This window comes from Balaenoptera physalus (genome assembly GCF_965194825.1).
Source record: "Balaenoptera physalus genome assembly, chromosome: 15".
Classification (NCBI taxonomy): domain Eukaryota; kingdom Metazoa; phylum Chordata; class Mammalia; order Artiodactyla; family Balaenopteridae; genus Balaenoptera; species Balaenoptera physalus.
In genome coordinates this window covers 33,802,009-33,830,007 of record NC_138894.1, presented here as the reverse complement: position 1 = coordinate 33,830,007, position 27,999 = coordinate 33,802,009, and the positions used below count along the sequence as shown (strand labels likewise).

The 27,999-nt window shown below is 45.3% G+C and overlaps 3 long non-coding RNA genes and 1 pseudogene across 11 annotated transcripts in view; 2 read left to right on the top strand and 2 right to left on the bottom strand.

The window, feature by feature from the left end:
- The window catches only part of LOC309643390, a 2,123,356-nt gene that overhangs the window by 975,034 nt on the left and 1,120,323 nt on the right, over positions 1 to 27,999 (top strand). The gene's annotated exons all lie outside the window — the stretch shown is intronic.
- LOC309643989 lies at positions 263 to 25,642 on the bottom strand. The gene is made up of 3 exons (XR_014254181.1): positions 25,536 to 25,642; positions 12,841 to 12,938; positions 263 to 291 (listed from the first exon to the last, which is right to left on the bottom strand). It is a non-coding gene; the product is annotated as an uncharacterized lncRNA (long non-coding RNA).
- On the top strand, positions 3,657 to 10,691 carry LOC309643468 (uncharacterized protein C2orf78 pseudogene; annotated as a pseudogene). The gene is made up of 3 exons: positions 3,657 to 3,870; positions 6,758 to 7,507; positions 8,779 to 10,691. The product of its transcript is annotated as an uncharacterized protein C2orf78 pseudogene (transcript).
- LOC309643990 lies at positions 15,336 to 21,648 on the bottom strand. Its single transcript, XR_014254182.1, has 2 exons — positions 21,446 to 21,648; positions 15,336 to 15,532 (listed from the first exon to the last, which is right to left on the bottom strand). It is a non-coding gene; the product is annotated as an uncharacterized lncRNA (long non-coding RNA).

The following is a 27,999-nucleotide window of genomic DNA, read 5'->3' as shown; positions in this document are numbered from 1 at the left end:
GTCACCGCTTACCTCGTAGCATAGGGCACACTGTCCATGATCCTTAAGAAGAGTTAGTAGAAATGCCTTGCCCATCTTGCCCCTGAACCCCTTGAAAGGTACATGACTGCTGTGTTGGTGTTTAGGGGGAGCATCTCACTTACCCGGGACTGACTTCTCCCTTGATTCCTCTGTAGTGATGGAGACTTCCCCGCTGATGAAAAATTCCCTGGGATTGCAACCTCCAAGCCAGACCGCTTTCCTATGGAATGACAGAGAACTTCAGAGAACTTGTCAAGATGAAACACCAGTCTGCGGGAGAAAGGGAAGAAGAGAACGATGGAAATCGTTTCTGGGAAACTATTTTTACATTATGTTTTGTTTGTTCCTGGTAAATAAACTGAAATCTTCTTAACATTCAAACAAAATCTAAACCACTAAATTCAACAACACAGGAGTATAACTTTTGAAAAAAATTTCTTTGGCTGCGCAGCATGTGGGATCTTAGCTCCCCAACCAGGGATTGAACCCACGCCTGCTGCATTGGAAGCGCAGAGTCTTCACCACTGGACCACCAGGGAAGTCCCAGGAATAGAACTTTTAAAGGAGAAGGTATAAACCCCTGGGTTATATGAACTGGAGATTTTTAGTAAGAAGTCAATAGATCTTTTGTTAGGCACATTTTATGTTAGGCTGTCTCCCTGCACAGGACGCAGGCGCCTTGAAAATGGAAATCACATCCCTCTATAGTACGTCCCTCTTCTTTCTGCTTTGCAGTTTGCTGCTCCACTTGTTCAACCCCACCTAGTAATAACCTATACTTCCCTTGTTCCTGTTTTCCCATCTGGAAAACAGACAAAAGGCAACCAAACAACGCAAAGGTCTCAACAAATAAGGGATACCCAAAACCAGAGATGGCCAGAACTTCTGTATCCCTCATGAAACCTAGCCCGGTGTTCAATACTTAGGTATCATTATTACATGCGTGTTGACTGAAACAGTTGAAACGCAATTCTTCCACTTCCCAGTTTAGTTTTAGTCCTCATACAAAACCTGATCATCAAATTCCTTAATGCTAGGAATCACAGTGAAAAATAATTTCTCAACTGACTTCTGTCAGATGAGTGAGAACTAAGGTTAATTCAGTGTATCTGAAGCATAGAAAGTGAGGGCAAACGTGGCACAAGATGGGGCTAGAGAAGCAGAGAGGATTCTAGAGCACGCAGAGTCTTAAAGGCCACCAGTGTGTTTTCTATTCTCAAAACAATGTTTGTGAGCGATGTTTATGAGCAATGTTCCAACTTGCTTTGAAGCTTTCTTGTGTGAAGAATGGATTGGAGGGAAACAAGATATATGGACACTAGTTAGGACCTAATCGCAACAGACAGGCAAGTTCAGTATTAGGATGTTGAGGGAGAGCTGACAGATTCCAAAGAAATTCAGGAGATAAACTGAAGCGGGCTTCATGGGGTATGAGATGGAGGAAAGGAAGGTCTTAGGGAATTAAAGGGTTTACTGCACACATGAGCAGAGTCTCAAAATTAATCATTTGAACGTACAGAGGGGGATCGATCTCCCAAATGACACTGGTTAGGAAGCAACGGTACGCCCTGTAGAATTCCTAGAGACAGCACAAATCAACTGTTTCGATGGAAAATTCGGCGGGACCCTTGATTTCCATGGGAATATAGAGAAAAGAGACACTGATCTGGCTTGCAGGTATTTAGGAAGTTGTTAGCCTGACATCACATACTAGTCTCATGTAAGTAGGCCGTCTGAAGTATGAAGCTTAGGGGAAAAACCTTGAAGAAAACTTAAAAGATTAAGCCACACCTCTATACTACACCACCTTTCACAGTTTCTTCTCAGATAAGCAGCATCCCCATCAGTGAAGAAACTCACATCCCATAATAGGAACAACAGGCCTAAAAATTAAATGTGTGTCTTTGGAGGTCCCATCTATGCGATATCTTCCTGGTACCAGAAAAGTCCCCAGGAAGATCGATCTTTGCACCCCTGAAAGCTTACCACCAAGGAAAATGACTAGGTCCATAGATTTCCTCCCTCAAACCAGCCTACCTCACACATAAATCACTAGCAACTCAGCCCTTAACTCACATTATCACAGTCACAAGAGTGGTTAGGGAGAAAAGCACTAACCAGGGGAACTAACACAGAGGCAATCCAGGCCAAGCTGGGCTGGTGGCAGATATCTGCTCCTTACGCTCGGGTGCATAATGCGACTCACCACAATGCCTTTTTCACAGACCCTTTTTCAAGTTTCTCCACAAAATCCAACAGCTCAAGTTAGTTCATGACGCTTCAAGGTAAACAATCGTCAAGAGAAAAACATGCAATATGTCTTACAATGTTGGATTCCTTACAAATAGGACAAGGAAATAACCATGTAGACAAAACCAGAGCATTTGAAAACATCTGCGTTCTACAAACATACCAGTGAATGCTATAAATAAGGTAATATGACATAAAACAAAATGAAAACTAGATGTGAGACTGTTCTCTTCAGTGTACAGACTTCATGGCAGTTGCTGCACGATCTAGCTACTTATATCTACAACTCTCTGTTCTGTTAATACAAAATGAGGCCCAAGTGTGTCAACTTGTTTCCCACAGAAACCAAAAAACCTACATGCATCTCTTTTCTCCGGTGCCCTTTCACCTTACCTGCTCCCAGTTCTCCACCAATGTCCTCCTCTTTCTCTAATTATTCTCCTCTTCATTGTGCTTGGCCTTGCACCCAAGCATGCAAGACAGAGAGTCCTAGAGGTCCGAGATTCTAGAGGGGCTGTTTGCAAGGGGGAGGAGATTACGGTAACTGCCACACTGTATATACTTCTGTGCAAAGAAAGAGGGACAGTGTTCAGAATGTCTCTCACATATAAAAAGAGCTGGATGGCAGGATACCTGTGTGGCCCAAGGAACTAGAGCTAGCAAATCATGGGCAAAACAATTGCAACCAAAGGCTGGAAGAGGAAAGGTCTGCAACCAGCTCTGTCTCCTGGCTCTCTGGTATTTGCTGCCAATGGGCAGAGTCTATTTCGTGAAGCATCAAGCACTGAAAAGAAGACTCCTGCTGCTGGAAGTTGACAGGAAGGAACATCCAATGCAAGACCAAGGCTTGTCCTAGAAGCAATGCCCATAATGGAAGAAAAAAAAAAAAAAAGAAAGCGGAAGAGAAATGTTAAGTCGCAAGTCCAACCTGGCCCCCAGCCTAGCCCAGCCCAAGGAAGGTAGGAGTCAAGGAGAAGAAACTAAAAGAGAAGAGCCTTGGACCACAACATTCTCCACAGGGTACACTCAACAAACTTCACCCTGCTCTTTAACCAAGTTACAACTGTAATAGTTCAAACTACATGGCTCTTTCCTTCCTAAGGATACTAGTTAAATAAGATCTATATAGCTCTAAGTATATGATACATAAAATAGAATACTCTGTAGAATATAAGTAACTGTTAGTTAATTATATTAATGAACGTCTGTAAGAAATGTTGCAATGATTTCCCTAATGGAAGAGCCTGGGGGAGGTAAATCTGTCTTCTAGGATTTCCTCCCCAGAGCTCAGAAATTGAGGGGTTGTTTTAGCTCTCCTACGCTCTCTTCACCCAAGCCCGCCCTCCTGTTGGGGATCGGACCTCCCTATTGGCTAGCTCATACCTTTCAACTGCCTGCTTTGTGACATCACTCTCCTACCAAACCTACTACCACTTGGTAGAGGTCTTGGGGTTTCCGTGGAGCCGTTTGGACCAGTAACCAGTGACCTTTGTACTGGACACGTGCGCCGTTCAGCTGCAGCCACTCAGACATCCTCTAGTGTTGTCTCCTCATCCCTTGTACCTGCAGTTGATGTCTCCTCTTCTCTGACCATGTCAGGTAAGAAAAGAAACTTTGGAAAGTTTTGCGTTCGATTTCTTTTGCCCCTAAATTGAGGAGGAGATTCAAAATAGCGTGGAATAATGAGGGAAAGTATTGAACTACAAGTCTGGAGACCTAATTTCAGTTTTGACTCTGACGTTTACTGTCTGTGTGACTTTGGACAAATCACTGACTGCCTCACAAAGCCTGCTGCTTTCCTTATCTGTTACGTTAGGATACCACATTGGGTTGATCACTCTGATCCCCTTCTTTTCCAATATTGAGCCTTAAAGGGTACCCATGTAGAAAATGAAATCAGAGACTTCTCAAAAGAGTGTTTCAACAGAAACATAGAAAAGCCAGGTGACACAGAAAACTAGCGATATATACCAAGATGTTTCATCTCCAATGGTCTCCCTCCACTAGTATTTCGACTAGTTGAAAAGAGAGAATAGGGAGAGAGGATGGAGAGTACTGGGCTATATAGGGAGGCACAGAGTCAAACGTAAGCAAGTTTAGGATTGTTTTCATTAGCACAGGCCAACAGGAACCAAGAGATGGGAAAAAAATATAAGAATGAAGAGGGAAAGCATAGAGGAGCTCTCAAGAAAGAGGCAGTTTGCCATGGAATGTTGATGGGAGCCAAAGATTTTAAATTAAAGCAGAAACAGCACAGAGGGAAATCTGCTCAGAGCAGGGCAAAACAAAGCTGATGGTAGCAAATCCTTACATTAACAGACTAAGAAGGAAAGTAAGGCCAGAACAGGGGATCACCAGGAAGGGCAGCCTATCAGAAAAGTCATACTCCGTTTTCTTTCTTTTATTGCCTCTCTGAATACAGCTGGCACTTGACAGTTTGGAATAGAAACATTTTAGAAGTATGTTTTAGAAATGATGCTTCCTAGAAACCAGAAACCAAAGTGGTTATCTAGGGGGCTGCTTTTCAGTGTTCTATTCTTTCTAATTTTTAAACTAGGTAGACATTTGACCAATTAAACATTTTAAATGATATCTTCTACATTGAATCAGAAGGACTATTTCCTTTGTGTGATATGTAGCTTCTAAGGCAAGGTTGCTTTTCAATTTTTACAGTTATTTCCTTCCTAACACAGAGAGCACATTGATCAACAGCCATCGTTCGCTTGTAGATCTTAGCTACCGGAGAAGAAAAAGAAAAAGTCAAGCCCCACATCTCTAATTCCCCATTTAGGGAATTCCCTGGCGGTCCAGCGCTTAGGACTCGGTGCTTTCACGGCCAGGGCCACGCGGCGCGGCAAAAGAAAAAAAGAAAACACAAACATCCACATTTATCTAAAACAATGTTGTGGAGTCCTTTGGATTTTCTTACATTTGAAAATCTTTTTTAATTGGATTCTAGGGATGATGGTTTTTTGAGGTCTTGGGATGTCATCTTCTTGGATGTGGAAGATGATTCTAAGTTCTAGGATAAATACAAAAACCTTCTTGATACTTTTTAAGCTTCCTTTCTGCTTATTATATGAGTTATATTCATGGAAAGATATATTTCTCCTAGGCTTAATACCTGTTACTTGCTGGGTAAAAATATGAATGAGCACAATAATGAAACTCTTTTACACTTACTATTTTGCTGTCTGCTTTGTACCGGTTTTCATTGAAATACTTGTCTATATATGTTGTGGCTACCTATACATTCACATTTGTTGCATTCTGTTGCTTGTTATGCATTTTTTACTGATTTATCGTCTCTGTCTGTATGCATTGGCTAGGAATTCATTCACCTCTATCACCTCCATCGTGTTTTTTGGTTAATAGTATTCACTAAAATAGAGTGGGCAAAATTCACTTTCATAATATTGCATGTATGGTACAGAATGTCATTTGTTAGTAAATTCATTAGGCTTTGATACTTGCCCACATACCCCAGTTTTCATTAATATCTATGGATTTCTTTTTCGTTACGTAACATGTTTTTCATGATTTTTCTTTGTCTTTCTAGAACTTATTGTATCTTCCTCCATATAAATCATACGCAATAGATCAGCTTATTCATCTATTAATTATTACTGCTATTATTATTGGTGGTGGTGTTATAACCACTTTATAGATGAGTAATCTGAAGTAATCAGATAACTTTTCTCTTTCCAAAAGCACTTAAGAAATCCACTTTCGGGTAATCATTTTGAGGTAGGATGAGAAACCAGGCTTGAAGAGGGCAAAAATGACTCTTTCAGTTCACCAGTTGGACTGAGCTATACGTCAACTCTAGGTAATAGCGTGGGAACTGCACAAGCAAAGGGAGACACTGAAGATGACAATGGTAATGGCCGTACTGTTTTCTAATGGACAAAAAAAATGCTTATATTATAAGTTCTATTTCTCCTGCTTTCTGGCACTATCATGCTCAGAGTGGAGTCCTGGCAAGGAAGTCAGGATACTTAGGTTCTGAAACCTGGTAATGACACTAACATAATGAGAGAACCTGAACAAGTCAACCCGACCTCTCTGAGCCTCAGTTTCCTTACTCGTGAAATGAGACTGAAAAAAGAGAAAGTTCTCTAAGGGCCTCCTAGTTCTAAAATGCTTCCAGTCTAGGAAATAGCATAGAAGTCAATACGAGTGCAGGCTGAAGGGAAAGACAGGGCAGGGAGAAGGTTGCTTCCAGCCTAGAGAACAATGTCTGAACCATACCACTTGGCTCTTCTGCCCATCTGTGCCCAAGATGGGAGCACAGGCAGTTAATACAGAAGAGTGGAAAACTGCTCAGTCCTTACAGCCATCATTAACTGTCTGATTTTGGGTTTCTCAGGAAGGGTCGATAGTAGAGGTGTCCTGAGAGCAAGAACCTTAAGATAATGCTGTTCCTCAAACGTAGTGAGAATTTCTCAACCTCCCTGAGTTTTTCATGACCCTCTTGTTCTTACAGAAAATTTCCAAAATCCATCTCTACTTGGAACTCTAAATTCTCTGCAGCATTCTCTCCCTGTGGTGAGCAATGCAACTTCCCTAACACGAAGTGTCTGCAACTTCTCCAGAGTCTCTGCCCCTGCCGTCAGTTCGGCATCGGCTACCGGTACCTCTTTCCAGACACTCATGGGTAGTGCCTACCTTTACCAACATTCCAGCACGACTATGTTATCTGGAGTTACTGACCACAGCCAGATCTCCACTTCAGCTCCTTCCTATCCAGGTGTTCTTGAGTGGGACATCACAGGAAGCACTGAAAAGAATTCCTCTTCACTCGGAGACTTTACTCTGGCACTCACTGACCGGCACCCAGCTGCTTCCTCCATGTTTATGGCAGCCCAGTATGATAAAACTTCAGACGCCAATAACATGGTCCCTCTATATCCATCACTTTCTGCCAGGCTTGCTCAGGGAGCACCATCTCAGATTCCAAATCAGGGGCATAGCCGCCTGTCACTTCCCTACCAGGAAGGAAGCCAGGTATATTACTATAACCAAGGCACACTGGGGTCTTCACTGTATGGAGAACTTGGCTCCTGCCTGCAATCCTATGGCTCCGCGTCATACACAGGAAGTAGGGCCTCTGCGCAACCAGAAATGGGAATGGGACTGAAGGAGATTCAGCCCACAAATATCCGACCACCAGCTTCCACCTCTGCAATCTGCCACCCTGTGTCTGCTCAACGCATCACAGAAACAAGTTTTCAAGGTGAGTATACAAACGGCAGAGAAAGTTGAAGAATGAGGTCGGCATTCACAAATGGGGTCAAATCGACAGCTGGGAAGGGGTGTAGAGACAGGTAGAATTTAGATCCTGAGCCTTTAGTAACCACTACCTTCGCTCAGTGCCCTCTGTTTTTAGACTCTATGTAAGAACACCTAGGGCTTCCCTGGTGGCGCCGTGGTTAAGAATCCGCCTGCCAATGCAATGCGGGGGACACGGGTTCGAGCCCTGGTCTGGGAAGATCCCACATGCCGTGGAGCAACTAAGCCCATGTGCCACAACGACTGAGCCTGCATTCTAGAGCCCGTGAGCCGCAACTACCGAAGCCCACGCGCCTAGAGCGCATGCTCCGCAACAAGAGAAGCCCGCACACCGCAACCAAGAGTAGACCCCGCTAGCCGCAACTAGAGAAAGCCCGTGCACAGCAATGAAGACCCTGTGCAGCCAAAAAAATAAATACGTAGAATAAATAAGTTCAAACAATCAATCAATAAATAAACGTAAATTAAAAAAACAAAAAAACAAAAAGAACACCTAATGCAGGTGGGAAGGTGGCAGGGACACTGTAAAGGTCATCTATGCTACATGTACAAGAACCCCGAGAGCACACCAATAGGTACCACATTTTTCACTGCTGTAGCCGAGCATTCCCCCTGTACTACCACACTGTAGCACTCCCTTCCCTCGTCTACTGCTACAGTCTCTTTGGAAGGTGTCTCAGAACTCTTGTTATGAGAGTGCCAGTTGAAGTGTCCTCACTTCCGTCATTTATACCAGGATTTAAGACCTTGTGGTCCGAGATCCTGTCCAGAGAGCAAGCAGGCTAAGACTCTGTCTTTGTTTCTGTATTTCATCAGAAAGGGCTCTACCCCCTCTCCTAGTTCATGGTGTGAAGTGTTCTTAGCCTCTCGGGAAAGTGGGGAGAATTGAAAGGACTCTATATGAGAATGCTAGGCTTTGTAAAACATTTCAGTTGTTTAAAAAGAAGACTCATTTTGTATTGGACTTACAACAGTCCTATGAGATACAAAGAGAGCCAAGGATCAGTGACATGAAATGATCACCAGTTAAGCATTACAACAGTCACCGCTTACCTCGTAGCATAGGGCACTGTCCATGATCCTTAAGAAGAGTTAGTAGAAATGCCTTGCCCATCTTGCCCCTGAACCCCTTGAAAGGTACACGACTGCTGTGTTGGTGTTTAGGGGGAGCATCTCATTTACCAGGGACTGACTTCTCCCTTGATCCCTTTGTAGTGATGGAGACTTCCCTGGTGATGAAAAATTCCCTGGGATTGCAACCTCCAAGCCAGACGTTTTGTGTGACACAAACTCAAGAACTCCCCAAGTCCTGCAGTAGCAGAAACAGTCACATACTTGAGAGTAACCCACCATCTGAACTTGGGGACATTTCAGTGACAGCTCCAGTCCAGAGTGCCAGGCGTCTCCTGGCCCTGCCTCCAGCTCCAAGCCAGGGACAAACAGAGAGTAAGAACGTGGAGGATATCAAAACCAAGCTGTCAAAGCCTCTGGAGGCCTACCAGATCCCAATAGAAAACCAAGATCCTCCACTACTCCCTTTAGGAATCCCTGATATTCCCCAGCCGCTGGCCTGCACCGATCCCCTCAGCCAAGAGGAGCAGCCTGGTTCTGAAAATGCTGATCTGGGAGAGAACAGCCTGAGTCGTCAGGACCTAGGGACACTTGAAAATGGGACTGAACCTAGCAGTGGTCTTGCAGACATTACTACACTGGCGGAGGATATTCACCTTCCCCAGCTCTTTAATTCTTGGAAAGATCTTGATCGATCCCAAGGTCCCAACGTGATCAAAGCTGAAGACACCAGAGCCATTAAGGTGAATCAGGTGCAGGAAAAGCCAAGTGTCGTAAAGGTTCCCTCTGATCAACCCAGGAAGAACAAACAGAAAGCCTCTGAGCCTATCGGTGGTGCTCCCAAGGCCAAAATCCAGCCAAAGGATCCAGAGTGCCTGTTAGGGGGAGAAGCGGTTATATGCACTGCTGCAGTCAGTGACAGGGCTCCTGCGAACACGGCCAAGCACTCTCAAGGCAAACCTCAGAAAGCTGCATCCGGAAAGATCAGCAAAACTGAGAGCCATGGGCAGGAAAAGACCAAAAGGACCAGAGGAAGAAACAAGGCTGAAGAGAACAAGCAGTCAGGGAACAAAGTCAAGGCAGAAGACAAGCCAGCAATCCCCAACACGAAGCGAAAGGAACACCAAACTGAGCTTCGCCAAGAGAGCTTTCAAAAGCCTCGAACCTCCCTTGGCGTGCGCATGCTGGAGTCTGTGAAGGTTCTTCATGCGCTGGGGAAGAAGAATGAGACGAAAACTGGGCTCTCTTCCTGTCGGCTCTTGGGAAATTCAAGCAACCCCAAAGACCCCCAGCCACCCCCAGCGATCCAGCCACGGCGGCATACCCCACGTGAGGGTAAGAGGCCTGAGAAAACGCAAGTCCAAGCCCAGAAACCAGACAGCAGTGCTGAAACAGAGTGTCCATCTCCATCCCAGTGTGAGCGGCCTCCTCCTGGGAAGGTCAAGTTGATACCTCTGCCTTTTTCTGCCTGGGACAAGCCTCAAGCTCGACCCGCTCCTCGGAGGCCACAGTCTCTGGCCTCACATCGGCCTGCTGTGGCTTACCGTGCCCAGCCTGGTTCTACTGACTCAGCTCAACCTGCTGCAGTCAATTCATCCCAGCCAGCTCCTGCCTCTTTGCCAGGTCCCGCCAAACCAGCTCAGCCAACTGTGGCCAACCCAACCCAACCGGCTTGGACCAACCATACCCAGCCTCGTGTCCCTCAGCCTGCTGCTCCTAGGCCTGCACCCTACAAAACTTCATCTGGCGCTTCTCTCCAGCGCGAGCCTGTTCCCCCTGCTGTGACTAAGCGCCAGTCCCCACCCAAGCTCCAAACCCAACTTCTACTCCAAGACTTCAGCAAGCAACGAGTTCCATGGAGGGAACCCAACGTGCCTGAGCCAGTCATGTCAAAGCCCATCGAACAAGAGCAGAGGCCAGAGCGAGAGGCCATGAAGAGGCGGGCTCAACAACAACGGGAGAATGCTGCCAGATACACCTCTTCGGGGAAGCTGCAATTTTTCACCCAGAGGGACAAAGAAATGGAAATTGCTGACTACTACGGATACGTCAGGTGACAGCTGCTAGGATTCTTGCTGCCACCTTGGCTACCAGCGGTTCTTCCATACATAGGTAAGATAGGTATAGAACCGAATAAGTAAATGGAATAGAATTAATAGATGAGTAATAAACCTTTCGAATTTTGAGATGCTGCTAACTGGGGCGTGAGAAAGGAAGGCCTGAAAGTTGGATGGGAGAATGAAGGAAAGGGGTAAAAACTGAGGAAAGAGGAAGGAACTTGGCCCAGGGCTAGGAAGGCCAAAAGAGACGTATGGATTTAGGAAAGGAAGCAGGAGTGAGGATGAAATGGCAGAAGTAAAAAGCAGGGTCAGGGGTCTGGGTTGAAAGAACACAATTGGAGTAGAGTTGAAGGTGACAGGAGATGAGTCTAGGTTTACTAGGAGAAATAGAAACAAAGTCTCTCGGGGAGGTTGGCCTTAAGTCTCACAACCACCAGATAGGTATTTCAGAAAACAAGAGGTTCACGACACATCTCTGAAAGGTTTGAGTTGCCTTATTCAGGTGTGATTATAGTGGGGGAATAGGCAAATCTACCAGAGAAGTGGCTAGGGCTCAGAGTCCTCCTAGGGGCAGCTGACGACAGGGCCAGAGCCAAGGGAACTGCTGCATCAGGAGGCCCACGAACAAATCAGGGGCATAGCCGCCTGTCACTTCCCTACCAGGAAGGAAGCCAGGTATATTACTATAACCAAGGCACACTGGGGTCTTCACTGTATGGAGAACTTGGCTCCTGCCCGCAATCCTATGGCTCCGCGTCATACACAGGAAGTAGGGCCTCTGCGCAACCAGAAATGGGAATGGGACTGAAGGAGATTCAGCCCACAAATATCCGACCACCAGCTTCCACCTCTGCAATCTGCCACCCTGTGTCTGCTCAACGCATCACAGAAACAAGTTTTCAAGGTGAGTATACAAACGGCAGAGAAAGTTGAAGAATGAGGTCGGCATTCACAAACGGGGTCAAATCGACAGCTGGGAAGGGGTGTAGAGACAGGTAGAATTTAGATCCTGAGCCTTTAATAACCACTACCTTCTCTCAGTGCTCTCTGTTTTTAGACTCTATATAAGAACAGCTAGGGCTTCCCTGGTGGCGCCTGCCAATGCAGGGGACACGGCTTCGAGCCCCGGTCTGCGAAGATCCCACATGCCGTGCAGCAACTAAGCGCATGTGCCACAACGACTGAGCCTGCATTCCAGAGCCCGTGAGCCGCAACTACCGAAGCCCACGCGCCTACAGCCCATGCTCCGCAACAAGAGAGGCCACCGCGATGAGAAGCCCGCACACCGCAACCAAGAGTAGACCCCGCTAGCCGCAACTAGAGAAAGCCCGTGCACACCAATGAGGACCCAGTGCAGCCAAAAAAATAAATACGTAGAATAAATAAGTTCAATCAATCAATCAATCAATCAATAAACGTAAATTAAAAAAAAAAAACAAACAAAAAAACAGAACACCTAATGCAGGTGGGAAGGTGGGAGGGACACTGTAAAGGTCATCTATGCTACATGTACAAGAACCCCGAGAGCACACCAATAGGTACCACATTTTTCACTGCTGTAGCCGAGCATTCCCCCTGTACTACCACACTGTAGCACTCCCTTCCCTCGTCTACTGCTACAGTCTCTTTGGAAGGTGTTTCAGAACTCTTGTTATGAGAGTGCCAGTTGAACTGTCCTCACTTCCGTCATTTATACCAGGATTTAAGACCTTGTGGTCCGAGATCCTGTCCAGAGAGCAAGCAGGCTAAGACTCTGTCTTTGTTTCTATATTTCATCAGAAAGGGCTCTATCCCCTCTCCTAGTTCATGGTGTGAAGTGTTCTTAGCCTCTCGGGAAAGTGGGGAGAATTCAAAGGACTCTCTATGAGAATGCTAGGCTTTGTAAAACATTTCAGTTTTTTAAAAAGAAGACTCATTTTGTATTGGACTTACAACAGTCCTATGAGATACAAAGAGAGCCAAGGATCAGTGACATGAAATGATCACCAGTAAGAATTACAACAGTCACCGCTTACCTCGTAGCATAGGGCACACTGTCCATGATCCTTAAGAAGAGTTAGTAGAAATGCCTTGCCCATCTTGCCCCTGAACCCCTTGAAAGGTACACGACTGCTGTGTTGGTGTTTAGGGGGAGCATCTCACTTACCCGGGACTGACTTCTCCCTTGATTCCTCTGTAGTGATGGAGACTTCCCCGCTGATGAAAAATTCCCTGGGATTGCAACCTCCAAGCCAGACAGCTTTCCTATGGAATGACAGAGAACTTCAGAGAACTTGTCAAGATGAAACACCAGTCTGCGGGAGAAAGGGAAGAAGAGAACGATGGAAATCGTTTCTGGGAAACTATTTTTACATTATGTTTTGTTTGTTCCTGGTAAATAAACTGAAATCTTCTTAACATTCAAACAAAATCTAAACCACTAAATTCAACAACACAGGAGTATAACTTTTGAAAAAAATTTCTTTGGCTGCGCAGCATGTGGGATCTTAGCTCCCCAACCAGGGATTGAACCCACGCCTGCTGCATTGGAAGCGCAGAGTCTTCACCACTGGACCACCAGGGAAGTCCCAGGAATAGAACTTTTAAAGGAGAAGGTATAAACCCCTGGGTTATATGAACTGGAGATTTTTAGTAAGAAGTCAATAGATCTTTTGTTAGGCACATTTTATGTTAGGCTGTCTCCCTGCACAGGACGCAGGCGCCTTGAAAATGGAAATCACATCCCTCTATAGTACGTCCCTCTTCTTTCTGCTTTGCAGTTTGCTGCTCCACTTGTTCAACCCCACCTAGTAATAACCTATACTTCCCTTGTTCCTGTTTTCCCATCTGGAAAACAGACAAAAGGCAACCAAACAACGCAAAGGTCTCAACAAATAAGGGATACCCAAAACCAGAGATGGCCAGAACTTCTGTATCCCTCATGAAACCTAGCCCGGTGTTCAATACTTAGGTATCATTATTACATGCGTGTTGACTGAAACAGTTGAAACGCAATTCTTCCACTTCCCAGTTTAGTTTTAGTCCTCATACAAAACCTGATCATCAAATTCCTTAATGCTAGGAATCACAGTGAAAAATAATTTCTCAACTGACTTCTGTCAGATGAGTGAGAACTAAGGTTAATTCAGTGTATCTGAAGCATAGAAAGTGAGGGCAAACGTGGCACAAGATGGGGCTAGAGAAGCAGAGAGGATTCTAGAGCACGCAGAGTCTTAAAGGCCACCAGTGTGTTTTCTATTCTCAAAACAATGTTTGTGAGCGATGTTTATGAGCAATGTTCCAACTTGCTTTGAAGCTTTCTTGTGTGAAGAATGGATTGGAGGGAAACAAGATATATGGACACTAGTTAGGACCTAATCGCAACAGACAGGCAAGTTCAGTATTAGGATGTTGAGGGAGAGCTGACAGATTCCAAAGAAATTCAGGAGATAAACTGAAGCGGGCTTCATGGGGTATGAGATGGAGGAAAGGAAGGTCTTAGGGAATTAAAGGGTTTACTGCACACATGAGCAGAGTCTCAAAATTAATCATTTGAACGTACAGAGGGGGATCGATCTCCCAAATGACACTGGTTAGGAAGCAACGGTACGCCCTGTAGAATTCCTAGAGACAGCACAAATCAACTGTTTCGATGGAAAATTCGGCGGGACCCTTGATTTCCATGGGAATATAGAGAAAAGAGACACTGATCTGGCTTGCAGGTATTTAGGAAGTTGTTAGCCTGACATCACATACTAGTCTCATGTAAGTAGGCCGTCTGAAGTATGAAGCTTAGGGGAAAAACCTTGAAGAAAACTTAAAAGATTAAGCCACACCTCTATACTACACCACCTTTCACAGTTTCTTCTCAGATAAGCAGCATCCCCATCAGTGAAGAAACTCACATCCCATAATAGGAACAACAGGCCTAAAAATTAAATGTGTGTCTTTGGAGGTCCCATCTATGCGATATCTTCCTGGTACCAGAAAAGTCCCCAGGAAGATCGATCTTTGCACCCCTGAAAGCTTACCACCAAGGAAAATGACTAGGTCCATAGATTTCCTCCCTCAAACCAGCCTACCTCACACATAAATCACTAGCAACTCAGCCCTTAACTCACATTATCACAGTCACAAGAGTGGTTAGGGAGAAAAGCACTAACCAGGGGAACTAACACAGAGGCAATCCAGGCCAAGCTGGGCTGGTGGCAGATATCTGCTCCTTACGCTCGGGTGCATAATGCGACTCACCACAATGCCTTTTTCACAGACCCTTTTTAAAGTTTCTCCACAAAATCCAACAGCTCAAGTTAGTTCATGACGCTTCAAGGTAAACAATCGTCAAGAGAAAAACATGCAATATGTCTTACAATGTTGGATTCCTTACAAATAGGACAAGGAAATAACCATGTAGACAAAACCAGAGCATTTGAAAACATCTGCGTTCTACAAACATACCAGTGAATGCTATAAATAAGGTAATATGACATAAAACAAAATGAAAACTAGATGTGAGACTGTTCTCTTCAGTGTACAGACTTCATGGCAGTTGCTGCACGATCTAGCTACTTATATCTACAACTCTCTGTTCTGTTAATACAAAATGAGGCCCAAGTGTGTCAACTTGTTTCCCACAGAAACCAAAAAACCTACATGCATCTCTTTTCTCCGGTGCCCTTTCACCTTACCTGCTCCCAGTTCTCCACCAATGTCCTCCTCTTTCTCTAATTATTCTCCTCTTCATTGTGCTTGGCCTTGCACCCAAGCATGCAAGACAGAGAGTCCTAGAGGTCCGAGATTCTAGAGGGGCTGTTTGCAAGGGGGAGGAGATTACGGTAACTGCCACACTGTATATACTTCTGTGCAAAGAAAGAGGGACAGTGTTCAGAATGTCTCTCACATATAAAAAGAGCTGGATGGCAGGATACCTGTGTGGCCCAAGGAACTAGAGCTAGCAAATCATGGGCAAAACAATTGCAACCAAAGGCTGGAAGAGGAAAGGTCTGCAACCAGCTCTGTCTCCTAGCTCTCTGGTATTTGCTGCCAATGGGCAGAGTCTATTTCGTGAAGCATCAAGCACTGAAAAGAAGACTCCTGCTGCTGGAAGTTGACAGGAAGGAACATCCAATGCAAGATCAAGGCTTGTCCTAGAAGCAATGCCCATAATGGAAGAAAAAAAAAAAAAAAAAGAAAGCGGAAGAGAAATGTTAAGTCGCAAGTCCAACCTGGCCCCCAGCCTAGCCCAGCCCAAGGAAGGTAGGAGTCAAGGAGAAGAAACTAAAAGAGAAGAGCCTTGGACCACAACATTCTCCACAGGGTACACTCAACAAACTTCACCCTGCTCTTTAACCAAGTTACAACTGTAATAGTTCAAACTACATGGCTCTTTCCTTCCTAAGGATACTAGTTAAATAAGATCTATATAGCTCTAAGTATATGATACATAAAATAGAATACTCTGTAGAATATAAGTAACTGTTAGTTAATTATATTAATGAACGTCTGTAAGAAATGTTGCAATGATTTCCCTAATGGAAGAGCCTGGGGGAGGTAAATCTGTCTTCTAGGATTTCCTCCCCAGAGCTCAGAAATTGAGGGGTTGTTTTAGCTCTCCTACGCTCTCTTCACCCAAGCCCGCCCTCCTGTTGGGGATCGGACCTCCCTATTGGCTAGCTCATACCTTTCAACTGCCTGCTTTGTGACATCACTCTCCTACCAAACCTACTACCACTTGGTAGAGGTCTTGGGGTTTCCGTGGAGCCGTTTGGACCAGTAACCAGTGACCTTTGTACTGGACACGTGCGCCGTTCAGCTGCAGCCACTCAGACATCCTCTAGTGTTGTCTCCTCATCCCTTGTACCTGCAGTTGATGTCTCCTCTTCTCTGACCATGTCAGGTAAGAAAAGAAACTTTGGAAAGTTTTGCGTTCGATTTCTTTTGCCCCTAAATTGAGGAGGAGATTCAAAATAGCGTGGAATAATGAGGGAAAGTATTGAACTACAAGTCTGGAGACCTAATTTCAGTTTTGACTTTGACGTTTACTGTCTGTGTGACTTTGGACAAATCACTGACTGCCTCACAAAGCCTGCTGCTTTCCTTATCTGTTACGTTAGGACACCACATTGGGTTGATCACTCTGATCCCCTTCTTTTCCAATATTGAGCCTTAAAGGGTACCCATGTAGAAAATGAAATCAGAGACTTCTCAAAAGAGTGTTTCAACAGAAACATAGAAAAGCCAGGTGACACAGAAAACTAGCGATATATACCAAGATGTTTCATCTCCAATGGTCTCCCTCCACTAGTATTTCGACTAGTTGAAAAGAGAGAATAGGGAGAGAGGATGGAGAGTACTGGGCTATATAGGGAGGCACAGAGTCAAACGTAAGCAAGTTTAGGATTGTTTTCATTAGCACAGGCCAACAGGAACCAAGAGATGGGAAAAAAATATAAGAATGAAGAGGGAAAGCATAGAGGAGCTCTCAAGAAAGAGGCAGTTTGCCATGGAATGTTGATGGGAGCCAAAGATTTTAAATTAAAGCAGAAACAGCACAGAGGGAAATCTGCTCAGAGCAGGGCAAAACAAAGCTGATGGTAGCAAATCCTTACATTAACAGACTAAGAAGGAAAGTAAGGCCAGAACAGGGGATCACCAGGAAGGGCAGCCTATCAGAAAAGTCATACTCCGTTTTCTTTCTTTTATTGCCTCTCTGAATACAGCTGGCACTTGACAGTTTGGAATAGAAACATTTTAGAAGTATGTTTTAGAAATGATGCTTCCTAGAAACCAGAAACCAAAGTGGTTATCTAGGGGGCTGCTTTTCAGTGTTCTATTCTTTCTAATTTTTAAACTAGGTAGACATTTGACCAATTAAACATTTTAAATGATATCTTCTACATTGAATCAGAAGGACTATTTCCTTTGTGTGATATGTAGCTTCTAAGGCAAGGTTGCTTTTCATTTTTACAGTTATTTCCTTCCTAACACAGAGAGCACCTTGATCAATAGCCATCGTTCGCTTGTAGATCTTAGCTACCGGAGAAGAAAAAGAAAAAGTCAAGCCCCACATCTCTAATTCCCCATTTAGGGAATTCCCTGGCGGTCCAGCGCTTTAGGACTCGGTGCTTTCACGGCCAGGGCCACGCGGCGCGGCAAAAGAAAAAAAGAAAACACAAACATCCACATTTATCTAAAACAATGTTGTGGAGTCCTTTGGATTTTCTTACATTTGAAAATCTTTTTTAATTGGATTCTAGGGATGACGGTTTTTTGAGGTCTTGGGATGTCATCTTCTTGGATGTGGAAGATGATTCTAAGTTCTAGGATAAATACAAAAACCTTCTTGATACTTTTTAAGCTTCCTTTCTGCTTATTATATGAGTTATATTCATGGAAAGATATATTTCTCCTAGGCTTAATACCTGTTACTTGCTGGGTAAAAATATGAATGAGCACAATAATGAAACTCTTTTACACTTACTATTTTGCTGTCTGCTTTGTACCGGTTTTCATTGAAATACTTGTCTACATATGTTGTGGCTACCTATACATTCACATTTGTTGCATTCTGTTGCTTGTTGTGCATTTTTTACTGATTTATCGTCTCTGTCTGTATGCATTGGCTAGGAATTCATTCACCTCTATCACCTCCATCGTGTTTTTTGGTTAATAGTATTCACTAAAATAGAGTGGGCAAAATTCACTTTCATAATATTGCATGTATGGTACAGAATGTCATTTGTTAGTAAATTCATTAGGCTTTGATACTTGCCCACATACCCCAGTTTTCATTAATATCTATGGATTTCTTTTTCGTTACGTAACATGTTTTTCATGATTTTTCTTTGTCTTTCTAGAACTTATTGTATCTTCCTCCATATAAATCATACGCAATAGATCAGCTTATTCATCTATTAATTATTACTGCTATTATTATTGGTGGTGGTGTTATAACCACTTTATAGATGAGTAATCTGAAGTAATCAGATAACTTTTCTCTTTCCAAAAGCACTTAAGAAATCCACTTTCGGGTAATCATTTTGAGGTAGGATGAGAAACCAGGCTTGAAGAGGGCAAAAATGACTCTTTCAGTTCACCAGTTGGACTGAGCTATACGTCAACTCTAGGTAATAGCGTGGGAACTGCACAAGCAAAGGGAGACAATGAAGATGACAATGGTAATGGCCGTACTGTTTTCTAATGGACAAAAAAAATGCTTATATTATAAGTTCTATTTCTCCTGCTTTCTGGCACTATCATGCTCAGAGTGGAGTCCTGGCAAGGAAGTCAGGATACTTAGGTTCTGAAACCTGGTAATGACACTAACATAATGAGAGAACTTGAACAAGTCAACCCGACCTCTCTGAGCCTCAGTTTCCTTACTCGTGAAATGAGACTGAAAAAAGAGAAAGTTCTCTAAGGGCCTCCTAGTTCTAAAATGCTTCCAGTCTAGGAAATAGCATAGAAGTCAGTACGAGTGCAGGCTGAAGGGAAAGACAGGGCAGGGAGAAGGTTGCTTCCAGCCTAGAGAACAATGTCTGAACCATACCACTTGGCTCTTCTGCCCATCTGTGCCCAAGATGGGAGCACAGGCAGTTAATACAGAAGAGTGGAAAACTGCTCAGTCCTTACAGCCATCATTAACTGTCTGATTTTGGGTTTCTCAGGAAGGGTCGATAGTAGAGGTGTCCTGAGAGCAAGAACCTTAAGATAATGCTGTTCCTCAAACGTAGTGAGAATTTCTCAACCTCCCTGAGTTTTTCATGACCCTCTTGTTCTTACAGAAAATTTCCAAAATCCATCTCTACTTGGAACTCTAAATTCTCTGCAGCATTCTCTTCCTGTGGTGAGCAATGCAACTTCCCTAACACGAAGTGTCTGCAACTTCTCCAGAGTCTCTGCCCCTGCCGTCAGTTCGGCATCGGCTACCGGTACCTCTTTCCAGACACTCATGGGTAGTGCCTACCTTTACCAACATTCCAGCACGACTATGTTATCTGGAGTTACTGACCACAGCCAGATCTCCACTTCAGCTCCTTCCTATCCAGGTGTTCTTGAGTGGGACATCACAGGAAGCACTGAAAAGAATTCCTCTTCACTCGGAGACTTTACTCTGGCACTCACTGACCGGCACCCAGCTGCTTCCTCCATGTTTATGGCAGCCCAGTATGATAAAACTTCAGACGCCAATAACATGGTCCCTCTATATCCATCACTTTCTGCCAGGCTTGCTCAGGGAGCACCATCTCAGATTCCAAATCAGGGGCATAGCCGCCTGTCACTTCCCTACCAGGAAGGAAGCCAGGTATATTACTATAACCAAGGCACACTGGGGTCTTCACTGTATGGAGAACTTGGCTCCTGCCCGCAATCCTATGGCTCCGCGTCATACACAGGAAGTAGGGCCTCTGCGCAACCAGAAATGGGAATGGGACTGAAGGAGATTCAGCCCACAAATATCCGACCACCAGCTTCCACCTCTGCAATCTGCCACCCTGTGTCTGCTCAACGCATCACAGAAACAAGTTTTCAAGGTGAGTATACAAACGGCAGAGAAAGTTGAAGAATGAGGTCGGCATTCACAAATGGGGTCAAATCGACAGCTGGGAAGGGGTGTAGAGACAGGTAGAATTTAGATCCTGAGCCTTTAGTAACCACTACCTTCGCTCAGTGCCCTCTGTTTTTAGACTCTATGTAAGAACACCTAGGGCTTCCCTGGTGGCGCCGTGGTTAAGAATCCGCCTGCCAATGCAATGCGGGGGACACGGGTTCGAGCCCTGGTCTGGGAAGATCCCACATGCCGTGGAGCAACTAAGCCCATGTGCCACAACGACTGAGCCTGCATTCTAGAGCCCGTGAGCCGCAACTACCGAAGCCCACGCGCCTAGAGCGCATGCTCCGCAACAAGAGAAGCCCGCACACCGCAACCAAGAGTAGACCCCGCTAGCCGCAACTAGAGAAAGCCCGTGCACAGCAATGAAGACCCTGTGCAGCCAAAAAAATAAATACGTAGAATAAATAAGTTCAAACAATCAATCAATCAATAAACGTCAATTAAAAAAAACAAAAAAACAAAAAGAACACCTAATGCAGGTGGGAAGGTGGCAGGGACACTGTAAAGGTCATCTATGCTACATGTACAAGAACCCCGAGAGCACACCAATAGGTACCACATTTTTCACTGCTGTAGCCAAGCATTCCCCCTGTACTACCACACTGTAGCACTCCCTTCCCTCGTCTACTGCTACAGTCTCTTTGGAAGGTGTCTCAGAACTCTTGTTATGAGAGTGCCAGTTGAAGTGTCCTCACTTCCGTCATTTATACCAGGATTTAAGACCTTGTGGTCCGAGATCCTGTCCAGAGAGCAAGCAGGCTAAGACTCTGTCTTTGTTTCTGTATTTCATCAGAAAGGGCTCTACCCCCTCTCCTAGTTCATGGTGTGAAGTGTTCTTAGCCTCTCGGGAAAGTGGGGAGAATTGAAAGGACTCTATATGAGAATGCTAGGCTTTGTAAAACATTTCAGTTGTTTAAAAAGAAGACTCATTTTGTATTGGACTTACAACAGTCCTATGAGATACAAAGAGAGCCAAGGATCAGTGACATGAAATGATCACCAGTTAAGCATTACAACAGTCACCACTTACCTCGTAGCATAGGGCACTGTCCATGATCCTTAAGAAGAGTTAGTAGAAATGCCTTGCCCATCTTGCCCCTGAACCCCTTGAAAGGTACACGACTGCTGTGTTGGTGTTTAGGGGGAGCATCTCATTTACCAGGGACTGACTTCTCCCTTGATCCCTTTGTAGTGATGGAGACTTCCCTGGTGATGAAAAATTCCCTGGGATTGCAACCTCCAAGCCAGACGTTTTGTGTGACACAAACTCAAGAACTCCCCAAGTCCTGCAGTAGCAGAAACAGTCACATACTTGAGAGTAACCCACCATCTGAACTTGGGGACATTTCAGTGACAGCTCCAGTCCAGAGTGCCAGGCGTCTCCTGGCCCTGCCTCCAGCTCCAAGCCAGGGACAAACAGAGAGTAAGAACGTGGAGGATATCAAAACCAAGCTGTCAAAGCCTCTGGAGGCCTACCAGATCCCAATAGAAAACCAAGATCCTCCACTACTCCCTTTGGGAATCCCTGATATTCCCCAGCCGCTGGCCTGCACCGATCCCCTCAGCCAAGAGGAGCAGCCTGGTTCTGAAAATGCTGATCTGGGAGAGAACAGCCTGAGTCGTCAGGACCTAGGGACACTTGAAAATGGGACTGAACCTAGCAGTGGTCTTGCAGACATTACTACACTGGCGGAGGATATTCACCTTCCCCAGCTCTTTAATTCTTGGAAAGATCTTGATCGATCCCAAGGTCCCAACGTGATCAAAGCTGAAGACACCAGAGCCATTAAGGTGAATCAGGTGCAGGAAAAGCCAAGTGTCGTAAAGGTTCCCTCTGATCAACCCAGGAAGAACAAACAGAAAGCCTCTGAGCCTATCGGTGGTGCTCCCAAGGCCAAAATCCAGCCAAAGGATCCAGAGTGCCTGTTAGGGGGAGAAGCGGTTATATGCACTGCTGCAGTCAGTGACAGGGCTCCTGCGAACACGGCCAAGCACTCTCAAGGCAAACCTCAGAAAGCTGCATCCGGAAAGATCAGCAAAACTGAGAGCCATGGGCAGGAAAAGACCAAAAGGACCAGAGGAAGAAACAAGGCTGAAGAGAACAAGCAGTCAGGGAACAAAGTCAAGGCAGAAGACAAGCCAGCAATCCCCAACACGAAGCGAAAGGAACACCAAACTGAGCTTCGCCAAGAGAGCTTTCAAAAGCCTCGAACCTCCCTTGGCGTGCGCATGCTGGAGTCTGTGAAGGTTCTTCATGCGCTGGGGAAGAAGAATGAGACGAAAACTGGGCTCTCTTCCTGTCGGCTCTTGGGAAATTCAAGCAACCCCAAAGACCCCCAGCCACCCCCAGCGATCCAGCCACGGCGGCATACCCCACGTGAGGGTAAGAGGCCTGAGAAAACGCAAGTCCAAGCCCAGAAAGCAGACAGCAGTGCTGAAACAGAGTGTCCATCTCCATCCCAGTGTGAGCGGCCTCCTCCTGGGAAGGTCAAGTTGATACCTCTGCCTTTTTCTGCCTGGGACAAGCCTCAAGCTCGACCCGCTCCTCGGAGGCCACAGTCTCTGGCCTCACATCGGCCTGCTGTGGCTTACCGTGCCCAGCCTGGTTCTACTGACTCAGCTCAACCTGCTGCAGTCAATTCATCCCAGCCAGCTCCTGCCTCTTTGCCAGGTCCCGCCAAACCAGCTCAGCCAACTGTGGCCAACCCAACCCAACCGGCTTGGACCAACCATACCCAGCCTCGTGTCCCTCAGCCTGCTGCTCCTAGGCCTGCACCCTACAAAACTTCATCTGGCGCTTCTCTCCAGCGCGAGCCTGTTCCCCCTGCTGTGACTAAGCGCCAGTCCCCACCCAAGCTCCAAACCCAACTTCTACTCCAAGACTTCAGCAAGCAACGAGTTCCATGGAGGGAACCCAACGTGCCTGAGCCAGTCATGTCAAAGCCCATCGAACAAGAGCAGAGGCCAGAGCGAGAGGCCATGAAGAGGCGGGCTCAACAACAACGGGAGAATGCTGCCAGATACACCTCTTCGGGGAAGCTGCAATTTTTCACCCAGAGGGACAAAGAAATGGAAATTGCTGACTACTACGGATACGTCAGGTGACAGCTGCTAGGATTCTTGCTGCCACCTTGGCTACCAGCGGTTCTTCCATACATAGGTAAGATAGGTATAGAACCGAATAAGTAAATGGAATAGAATTAATAGATGAGTAATAAACCTTTCGAATTTTGAGATGCTGCTAACTGGGGCGTGAGAAAGGAAGGCCTGAAAGTTGGATGGGAGAATGAAGGAAAGGGGTAAAAACTGAGGAAAGAGGAAGGAACTTGGCCCAGGGCTAGGAAGGCCAAAAGAGACGTATGGATTTAGGAAAGGAAGCAGGAGTGAGGATGAAATGGCAGAAGTAAAAAGCAGGGTCAGGGGTCTGGGTTGAAAGAACACAATTGGAGTAGAGTTGAAGGTGACAGGAGATGAGTCTAGGTTTACTAGGAGAAATAGAAACAAAGTCTCTCGGGGAGGTTGGCCTTAAGTCTCACAACCACCAGATAGGTATTTCAGAAAACAAGAGGTTCACGACACATCTCTGAAAGGTTTGAGTTGCCTTATTCAGGTGTGATTATAGTGGGGGAATAGGCAAATCTACCAGAGAAGTGGCTAGGGCTCAGAGTCCTCCTAGGGGCAGCTGACGACAGGGCCAGAGCCAAGGGAACTGCTGCATCAGGAGGCCCACGAACAAATCAGGGGCATAGCCGCCTGTCACTTCCCTACCAGGAAGGAAGCCAGGTATATTACTATAACCAAGGCACACTGGGGTCTTCACTGTATGGAGAACTTGGCTCCTGCCCGCAATCCTATGGCTCCGCGTCATACACAGGAAGTAGGGCCTCTGCGCAACCAGAAATGGGAATGGGACTGAAGGAGATTCAGCCCACAAATATCCGACCACCAGCTTCCACCTCTGCAATCTGCCACCCTGTGTCTGCTCAACGCATCACAGAAACAAGTTTTCAAGGTGAGTATACAAACGGCAGAGAAAGTTGAAGAATGAGGTCGGCATTCACAAACGGGGTCAAATCGACAGCTGGGAAGGGGTGTAGAGACAGGTAGAATTTAGATCCTGAGCCTTTAATAACCACTACCTTCTCTCAGTGCTCTCTGTTTTTAGACTCTATATAAGAACAGCTAGGGCTTCCCTGGTGGCGCCTGCCAATGCAGGGGACACGGCTTCGAGCCCCGGTCTGCGAAGATCCCACATGCCGTGCAGCAACTAAGCGCATGTGCCACAACGACTGAGCCAGCATTCCAGAGCCCGTGAGCCGCAACTACCGAAGCCCACGCGCCTACAGCCCATGCTCCGCAACAAGAGAGGCCACCGCGATGAGAAGCCCGCACACCGCAACCAAGAGTAGACCCCGCTAGCCGCAACTAGAGAAAGCCCGTGCACACCAATGAGGACCCAGTGCAGCCAAAAAAATAAATACGTAGAATAAATAAGTTCAATCAATCAATCAATCAATAAACGTAAATTAAAAAAAAAAAAAAACAAAAAAACAGAACACCTAATGCAGGTGGGAAGGTGGGAGGGACACTGTAAAGGTCATCTATGCTACATGTACAAGAACCCCAAGAGCACACCAATAGGTACCACATTTTTCACTGCTGTAGCCGAGCATTCCCCCTGTACTACCACACTGTAGCACTCCCTTCCCTCGTCTACTGCTACAGTCTCTTTGGAAGGTGTTTCAGAACTCTTGTTATGAGAGTGCCAGTTGAACTGTCCTCACTTCCGTCATTTATACCAGGATTTAAGACCTTGTGGTCCGAGATCCTGTCCAGAGAGCAAGCAGGCTAAGACTCTGTCTTTGTTTCTATATTTCATCAGAAAGGGCTCTACCCCCTCTCCTAGTTCATGGTGTGAAGTGTTCTTAGCCTCTCGGGAAAGTGGGGAGAATTCAAAGGACTCTCTATGAGAATGCTAGGCTTTGTAAAACATTTCAGTTTTTTAAAAAGAAGACTCATTTTGTATTGGACTTACAACAGTCCTATGAGATACAAAGAGAGCCAAGGATCAGTGACATGAAATGATCACCAGTAAGAATTACAACAGTCACCGCTTACCTCGTAGCATAGGGCACACTGTCCATGATCCTTAAGAAGAGTTAGTAGAAATGCCTTGCCCATCTTGCCCCTGAACCCCTTGAAAGGTACACGACTGCTGTGTTGGTGTTTAGGGGGAGCATCTCACTTACCCGGGACTGACTTCTCCCTTGATTCCTCTGTAGTGATGGAGACTTCCCCGCTGATGAAAAATTCCCTGGGATTGCAACCTCCAAGCCAGACCGCTTTCCTATGGAATGACAGAGAACTTCAGAGAACTTGTCAAGATGAAACACCAGTCAGTCTGCGGGAGAAAGGGAAGAAGAGAACGATGGAAATCGTTTCTGGGAAACTATTTTTACATTATGTTTTGTTTGTTCCTGGTAAATAAACTGAAATCTTCTTAACATTCAAACAAAATCTAAACCACTAAATTCAACAACACAGGAGTATAACTTTTGAAAAAAATTTCTTTGGCTGCGCAGCATGTGGGATCTTAGCTCCCCAACCAGGGATTGAACCCACGCCTGCTGCATTGGAAGCGCAGAGTCTTCACCACTGGACCACCAGGGAAGTCCCAGGAATAGAACTTTTAAAGGAGAAGGTATAAACCCCTGGGTTATATGAACTGGAGATTTTTAGTAAGAAGTCAATAGATCTTTTGTTAGGCACATTTTATGTTAGGCTGTCTCCCTGCACAGGACGCAGGCGCCTTGAAAATGGAAATCACATCCCTCTATAGTACGTCCCTCTTCTTTCTGCTTTGCAGTTTGCTGCTCCACTTGTTCAACCCCACCTAGTAATAACCTATACTTCCCTTGTTCCTGTTTTCCCATCTGGAAAACAGACAAAAGGCAACCAAACAACGCAAAGGTCTCAACAAATAAGGGATACCCAAAACCAGAGATGGCCAGAACTTCTGTATCCCTCATGAAACCTAGCCCGGTGTTCAATACTTAGGTATCATTAATACATGCGTGTTGACTGAAACAGTTGAAACGCAATTCTTCCACTTCCCAGTTTAGTTTTAGTCCTCATACAAAACCTGATCATCAAATTCCTTAATGCTAGGAATCACAGTGAAAAATAATTTCTCAACTGACTTCTGTCAGATGAGTGAGAACTAAGGTTAATTCAGTGTATCTGAAGCATAGAAAGTGAGGGCAAACGTGGCACAAGATGGGGCTAGAGAAGCAGAGAGGATTCTAGAGCACGCAGAGTCTTAAAGGCCACCAGTGTGTTTTCTATTCTCAAAACAATGTTTGTGAGCGATGTTTATGAGCAATGTTCCAACTTGCTTTGAAGCTTTCTTGTGTGAAGAATGGATTGGAGGGAAACAAGATATATGGACACTAGTTAGGACCTAATCGCAACAGACAGGCAAGTTCAGTATTAGGATGTTGAGGGAGAGCTGACAGATTCCAAAGAAATTCAGGAGATAAACTGAAGCGGGCTTCATGGGGTATGAGATGGAGGAAAGGAAGGTCTTAGGGAATTAAAGGGTTTACTGCACACATGAGCAGAGTCTCAAAATTAATCATTTGAATGTACAGAGGGGGATCGATCTCCCAAATGACACCGGTTAGGAAGCAACGGTACGCCCTGTAGAATTCCTAGAGACAGCACAAATCAACTGTTTCGATGGAAAATTAGGCGGGACCCTTGATTTCCATGGGAATATAGAGAAAAGAGACACTGATCTGGCTTGCAGGTATTTAGGAAGTTGTTAGCCTGACATCACATACTAGTCTCATGTAAGTAGGCCGTCTGAAGTATGAAGCTTAGGAGAAAAACCTTGAAGAAAACTTAAAAGCTTAAGCCACACCTCTATACTACACCACCTTTCACAGTTTCTTCTCAGATAAGCAGCATCCCCATCAGTGAAGAAACTCACATCCCATAATAGGAACAACAGGCCTAAAAATAAAATGTGTGTCTTTGGAGGTCCCATCTATGCGATATCTTCCTGGTACCAGAAAAGTCCCCAGGAAGATCGATCTTTGCACCCCTGAAAGCTTACCACCAAGGAAAATGACTAGGTCCATAGATTTCCTCCCTCAAACCAGCCTACCTCACACATAAATCACTAGCAACTCAGCCCTTAACTCACATTATCACAGTCACAAGAGTGGTTAGGGAGAAAAGCACTAACCAGGGGAACTAAAACAGAGGCAATCCAGGCCAAGCTGGGCTGGTGGCAGATATCTGCTCCTTACGCTCGGGTGCATAATGCGACTCACCACAATGCCTTTTTCACAGACCCTTTTTAAAGTTTCTCCACAAAATCCAACAGCTCAAGTTAGTTCATGACGCTTCAAGGTAAACAATCGTCAAGAGAAAAACATGCAATATGTCTTACAATGTTGGATTCCTTACAAATAGGACAAGGAAATAACCATGTAGACAAAACCAGAGCATTTGAAAACATCTGCGTTCTACAAACATACCAGTGAATGCTATAAATAAGGTAATATGACATAAAACAAAATGAAAACTAGATGTGAGACTGTTCTCTTCAGTGTACAGACTTCATGGCAGTTGCTGCACGATCTAGCTACTTATATCTACAACTCTCTGTTCTGTTAATACAAAATGAGGCCCAAGTGTGTCAACTTG